This window comes from Aquarana catesbeiana, linkage group LG13 (genome assembly GCF_042186555.1).
Source record: "Aquarana catesbeiana isolate 2022-GZ linkage group LG13, ASM4218655v1, whole genome shotgun sequence".
NCBI classification, from domain to species: Eukaryota; Metazoa; Chordata; class Amphibia; order Anura; family Ranidae; genus Aquarana; species Aquarana catesbeiana.
In genome coordinates, this window is record NC_133336.1 from 1,766,394 (window position 1) to 1,772,864 (window position 6,471).

Consider the following 6,471-nt stretch of genomic DNA (forward strand, 5'->3'; position numbering starts at 1 on the left):
TATTTGAGCTTTGGGGTGCACACCCTAATGCAAGAGGCTGCGCACACCTATGACCTGATCTGTGATGGGGGAGAGGACCTGATCTCCGATGGAGGAAAGGACCTGTACTCTGATGGACCAGAGGACCTGGTCTTTGATGGGGTAAAGGACCTGTGCTCTGATGGAGGAGAGGACCTGTACTCTGATGGGTGAGAGGACCTGATCTCTGATGGAGGAGAGGACCTGATCTGCGATGGAGGAGAGGACCTGTACTCTGATGGAGGAGAGGACCTGATGTCTGCTGGAGGAGAGGACCTGATCTCTGATGGAGGACAGGACCTGATCTTTGATGGGGGAGAGGACCTGATCTCTGATGGGTAAGAGGACATGATCTCTGATGGAGGAGAGGACCTGATATCTTATGGAGGAGAGGACCTGATCTGCGATGGAGGAGAGGACCTGTACTCTGATAGGTGAAAAGACCTGATCTCTGATGGGGGAGAGGACCTGATCTCTGATGGAGGACAGGACCTGATCTTTGATGGGGGAGAGGACCTGATCTCTGATGGGTAAGAGGACCTGATCTCTGATGGAGGAGAGGACCTGATCTCTGATGGGGGAGAGGACCTGATCTCTGATGGAGGACAGGACCTGATCTTTGATGGGGGAGAGGACCTGATCTCTGATCGGTAAGAGGACCTGATCTCTGATGGAGGAGAGGACCTGATCTCTGATGGAGGAGAGGACATGATCTCTGATGGGGGAGGAGACCTGTACTCTGATGGGAGGGGAGAACCTGATCTCTGATGGAAGGAGTGGACCTGATCTCTGATGGGGGAGAGGACCTGATCTCCGATGGAGGAGAGGACCTGATCTCTGATGGGGGAGCGGACCTGATCTCTGATAGGGGAGAGGACCCGATCTCCGATGGAGGAGAGGACCCGATCTCCGATGGAGGAGATGACCTGATTTTTGATGGTGGAGAGAATCTGTACTCTGATGGAGGGAGTGACCTGATCTTTGATGGTGTAGAGAACCTGTACTCTGATGGAGGGGATGACCTGGTCTCTGATGAGGGAGAGGACCTGTGCTCTGATGGAGGAAATAACCTGTAATCTGATGGAGGGGAGGACCTGTACTTTGATGGTGGTGAGGACCTCATCTCTGATGGGGCAGAGGACCTGTGCGCTAATGAAGGAGAGGACCTGATCTCCGATGGTGGAGAGGACCTGCACTCTTTTGAGGGAGAGGACCTGATCTCCAATGAGGGGAGAGAGGACCTGATCTCCAATGAGGGGGGAGAGGACCTGATCTCCAATGAGAGAGAAGACCTGATCTATAAAGGAGGAGAGTACCTGATCTGTGATGGGGAGAGGATCTGATCTCTGATGGTGGAGAGGACCTGCACTCTGATGGACCAGAGGACCTGGCCTCTGATGGGGGAGAGGACCTGGCCTCTGATGGGGGAGAGGACCTGTGCTCTGATGGAGAAGAGGACCTGATGTCTGATGGAGGAGAGGACCTGTACTCTGATGGGTGAGAGGACCTGATCTCTGATGGAGGAGAGGATCTAATCTCTGATGGGGGAGAGGACCTGATCTCTGATGGAGGAGAGGACCTGATGTCCGTTGAAGGAGAGGACCTGATCTCCGATGGAGGAGACTCAGGAGGGGACCTGTATTCTGATGGGTGAGAGGACCTGATCTCTGATAGAGGAGAGGACATGATCTACGATGGAGGAGAGGACCTAGACTCTGATGTAGGAGAGGACCCGATCTCCAATAAAGGAGAGGACCCGATCTCCCATGGAGGAGAGTACCTGATCTGTGATGGGGAAGAGGACCTGATCTCCGATGGAGGAAAGAACCTGATCTCTGATGGAGGAGATGACCTGATCTCTGATGGTGGAGAGGACCTGTACTCTGATGGACCAGAGGACCTGGTTTTTGATGGGGGAGAGGACCTGTGCTCTGATGGAGGAGAGAACCTGTACTCTGATGGAGAAGAGGACCTGATGTCTGATGGAGGAGAGGACTTGATCTCCGATGAAGGAGAGGACCTGTACTCTGATGGATGAGAAGACCTGATCTCTGATGGGGGAGAGGATCTGATCTCTGATGGAGGAGAGGACCTGATCTTTGATGGGGGAGAGGACCTGATCTCTGATGGGTAAGAGGACCTGATCTCTGATGGGTAAGAGGACCTGATCTCTGATGGAGGAGAGGACCTGTACTCTGGTGGAGGAGAGGACCTGATCTCTGATGGGGGAGGGGACCTGATCTCCGATGGAGGAGAGGACCTGATCTCTGATGGGGGAGCGGACCTGATCTCTGATGGGTAGAGGACCTGATCTCTGATGGGTAGAGGACCCAATCTCCGATGGAGGAGAGGACCCCATCTCCGATGGAGGAGATGACCTGATCTTTGATGGTGGAGAGAACCTGTACTCTGATGGAGGGGAGGACCTGATCTCTGATGGGGGAGAGGACATGTGCTCCGATGGAAGAAAGAACCTGTAATCTGATGGAGGGGAGGAACTGTACTTTGATGGTGGAGAGGACCTGATCTCCGATGGGGGAGAGGACCTGATCTCCGATGGGGGAGAGGACCTGTGCGCTAATGGAGAAGAGGACCTGATCTCCAATGAGAGAGAGGACCTGATCTCCAATGAGAGAGATGACCTGATCTCTAATGGAGGAGAGGACCTGATCCCTGATGAAGGAGATGACCTGATCTCTGATGGTAGAGAGGACCTGTACTCTCATGGACCAGAGGACCTGGTCTCTGATGGGGGAGAGGACCTGTGCTCTAATGGAGGAGAGAACCTGTACTGATGGAGAAGAGGACCTGATGTCTGATGGAGGAGAGGACCTGATCTTTGATGGGGGAAAGGATCTGATCTCTGCTGGGGGAGGAGCCTTGTACTCTGATGGGATGAGAAAACTTGGTCTCTGATGGAAGGAGAGGACATAATCTCTAAAGGAGGAGAGGACCTGTACTCTGAATGAGGAGAGGACCTGATCTCTGATAGGGGAGGGCCTGATCTCCGATGGAGGAGAGGACCTGATCTCTGATGGGGGGAGCGGACCTGATCTCTGATAGGGGAGAGGACCTGATCGCTGATGGGGGAGAGGACCTGATCTCCGATGGAGGAGAGGACCCCATCTCCGATGGAGGAGATGACCTAATCTCTGATGGTGGAGAGAATTTGTACTCTGATGGAGGGGAGCACCTGATCGCTGATGGGGGAGAGGACCTGATCTCCGATGGAGGAGAGGACCCAATCTTTGATGGAGGAGATGACCTAATCTCTGATAGTGGAGAGAACTTTTACTCTGATGGAGGGGAGGACCTGATCTCTGATGGGGGAGAGGACCTGTGCTCTGATGGTGGAAAGAACCTCTAATCTGATGGAGGGGAGGACCTGTACTTTGATGGTGGCGAGGACCTGATCTCCTCTGGGGGCGAGGACCTGATCTCCTCTGGGGGAGAGGACCTGATCTCCGAGGAGGGAGAGGACCTGTGCTCTAATGGAGGAGAGGACCTGATCTCCAATAGTGGAGAGGACCTGTACTCCTAAGAGGACCTGATCTCCAATGAGGGGGGAGAGGACCTGATCCCCAATTAGAGAGAACCCCTGATCTCTAATGGAGGAGAGGACCTGTACTCTGATGGAGGAGAGGACCTGAACTTTGATAGAGGAGAGGACCTGTACTCTGGTGGGGAGGAGGATATGAAGTCTGGGTTGGAGGAGTGCACTCTGCAGGGTAGCTGGTAGGATCTTGTTATCAGTGGAAAAATACATTATTTCTCTCATCATTAGTTACATTGTTTAAATTCATCATTCATTGGATTTCATATTTTATTCTTAATGCACACACATACGAATAAACCCCCCTCCCCCCATCTACAGGCTGTTTGGAATCGTTGAGGAACATCATGGGGGGGAACCATGCCAGGTGATATGAGGGGTCCAGAGTGACTAATAAAGGGGAAGAATTTTGAGTGGTGACTTCTTAATCCAAATTTCAGGCTTGCCAAGGATGATGGGAAATTCAGAGCAGAATTCCGGGAAGATGGGGGTCAGCAGCGTCTGGTATGTCCATTGTTTGTAAGTGTGAAAATACAAGAAATGTGTTGTCTGTGCTGCGGTTGGCGGCTGGAGGTAATCGGGTTCCGATGACTATATGAGGGATCATTACATCGGGATTCCAGAAATTAAATACAAATCCCCGTGGAGAGGTTCTGGTCTGAAAATCTTCTAATTCTCGAATGATTAATGTTTGGTGTAGTTAACCTCTGCACTACGGGTTCAATGGAGCCCCTCCAAGGTGGAGGACACCGCACAGTGCCGGGAAGCCTGTACTGGGAGAACAGAGCTGGATATAAAGTGACTGAATTGTTTAGGCGCACAGTATATATATATATATATATACACACGGTATATATTTAGAGGTTATTTTTACCCCACTGCTATCAGAAATGATGTCTATGTAGATTTTCCCTCTGCAGGAGCTATTGCTGGGCTTTATTACCAGAAAGCCCAGCATGCTCTATAACGAGGACACACCCAAATTAAAACATGTTAAACAAACAAAGAAAACAGAATATAAAACTTCAACTTCTATCATTGTAAACTATTAAAGAACATTTTAAAAATGAACTAGAAAACATTCTATCTGAGGTTGTACCTCCACAGAGAGATCCCTGTGTACCAACTTTTGTTATTTAACCCCTTCATTACTGGACACTCCCCCCCCCTTCCTGCCCAGGCCAATTCTCAGCATTCAGCGCTGTCACACTTTGAATGACAATTACGCGGTCATGTAACACTGTACACAGAGGACATTTTTATCATTTTTTTCACACAAATAGAACTTTCTTTTGGTGGGATTTAATCACCTCTGGGGGGGGGTTATTTTAAATTTTGTAAATAAGTCATTTTTCTCCTTCACTGATGAGGAGGCACTGATAGTAGAGTAGCACAGTAGTAGCAGTAGATTAGCACTGTAGTAGCAGCGTAGTAGTCGTGTAGTAGCACTGTACTATCAGTGTAGTAGTGGTGTAGTATCAGTGTAGTAGCACTGTAGTAGCTGTCTAGTAGCAGTGTAGTAGCTGTGTAGTAGCACTGTACTATCAGTGTAGTAGTGGTGTAGTATCAGTGTAGTAGCACTGTAGTAGCTGTCTAGTAGCAGTGTAGTAGCTGTGTAGTAGCACTGTACTATCAGTGTAGTAGTGGTGTAGTAGCAGTGTAGAAGCACTGTAGTAGCGGTGTAGTATCAGTGTAGTAGCACTGTAGTAGTGGTGTAGTATCAGTGTAGTATCGATGTAGTAGCACTGTAGTAGTGGTAGCGGTGTAGTAGCTGTGTAGTAGCAATGTCTACTTCAGTGATTTCTAGATTCTAGAGGGACCCCACAGGTCTGGAATATTCGGAGGTGGTCCAAGCTGGAACAATGTAACAATCTGCAGAGTTGGAATGTAATTGGCACGTTGATGAGGTGGGAGATTTCTAGGACTTTGGATTTGGTGGAAGAGCTGACACTCCATGTTGCGGAGATCAGTACCGGGGGGGGGGGGTGAATGATAAACGCTTCCAGCGTATAGTGACATATCCCCGCTCCCCCCCCCCCCCTCCGCTCAGTCATGTGATCTGGGATGTGGCCAATCATAAAGGTTGATTAGTGATTCAGGAAGGGGGCCAATCCCAGGTCACGGACACGACCTCTGCGAATCTGTGGAGATTCAACGATTCCGTTTTCTAGGAATCTGTGACATCAGCGCGGTGAACATGGCGGCCCCTCCGTATCCTTTCTTTGTAGTCCAACCAGAAAGCAGCGAAGTGGAACAAAACCTCGATGAACCCAATCAGATAAAGTCCCGGGATGAAATCCTGACAAACGCCCTTCATTCCCAGCCAAACTCTGCGCTGATTTCCTGGCCGGGGAGGACAGGATGGATTACGTTGGGTAACTTCTGATCTACGTTTTATTGGACTGACAATATAAAACATATGATTATAATATGCGTGAAAAGTATAAAATCTCCGGCTTCTCTCCGGGTTCAGGATTTATCATTTAGAAAAATTGAACTTTCTTTCCTGCATGTAGTTCAGAGTTTCAGCACTAGAGGGCACTGCGGCTTCTTCTTATCAACTACAAGGACAAATATTTGTGAATGTTCCTCCCAGAGAATTACAAAATAAAACATCAGATATAAATTTTATTTATTTTAATTAAAAATCTGATGTTTTTAAGTAGAACTTCTTTCAGCTTAGAAATACGTTTACTGCAAACTCCGCAAACCAATCCGTGTGATCGACCCCAGAATCATTCCTTCTTCATTATTTATGTATAAAGGACTATATAGATACGACTTCAGTGTATATATATATACCCTCACCGGCTACTTTATGAGGTCCCCCTTACTAGTAGCGGGTTGGACCCCCTTTATTAGGTCCCCCTTACTAGTAGCGGGTTGGACCCCCTTTATTA

The 6,471-nt window shown here is 49.1% G+C and overlaps 1 pseudogene; it reads left to right on the forward strand.

The window, feature by feature from the left end:
- The first annotated feature begins 27 nt into the window (after window positions 1-27).
- Window positions 28-786, forward strand: LOC141117559 (uncharacterized; annotated as a pseudogene).
- Window positions 787-6,471: the final 5,685 nt, after the last annotated feature.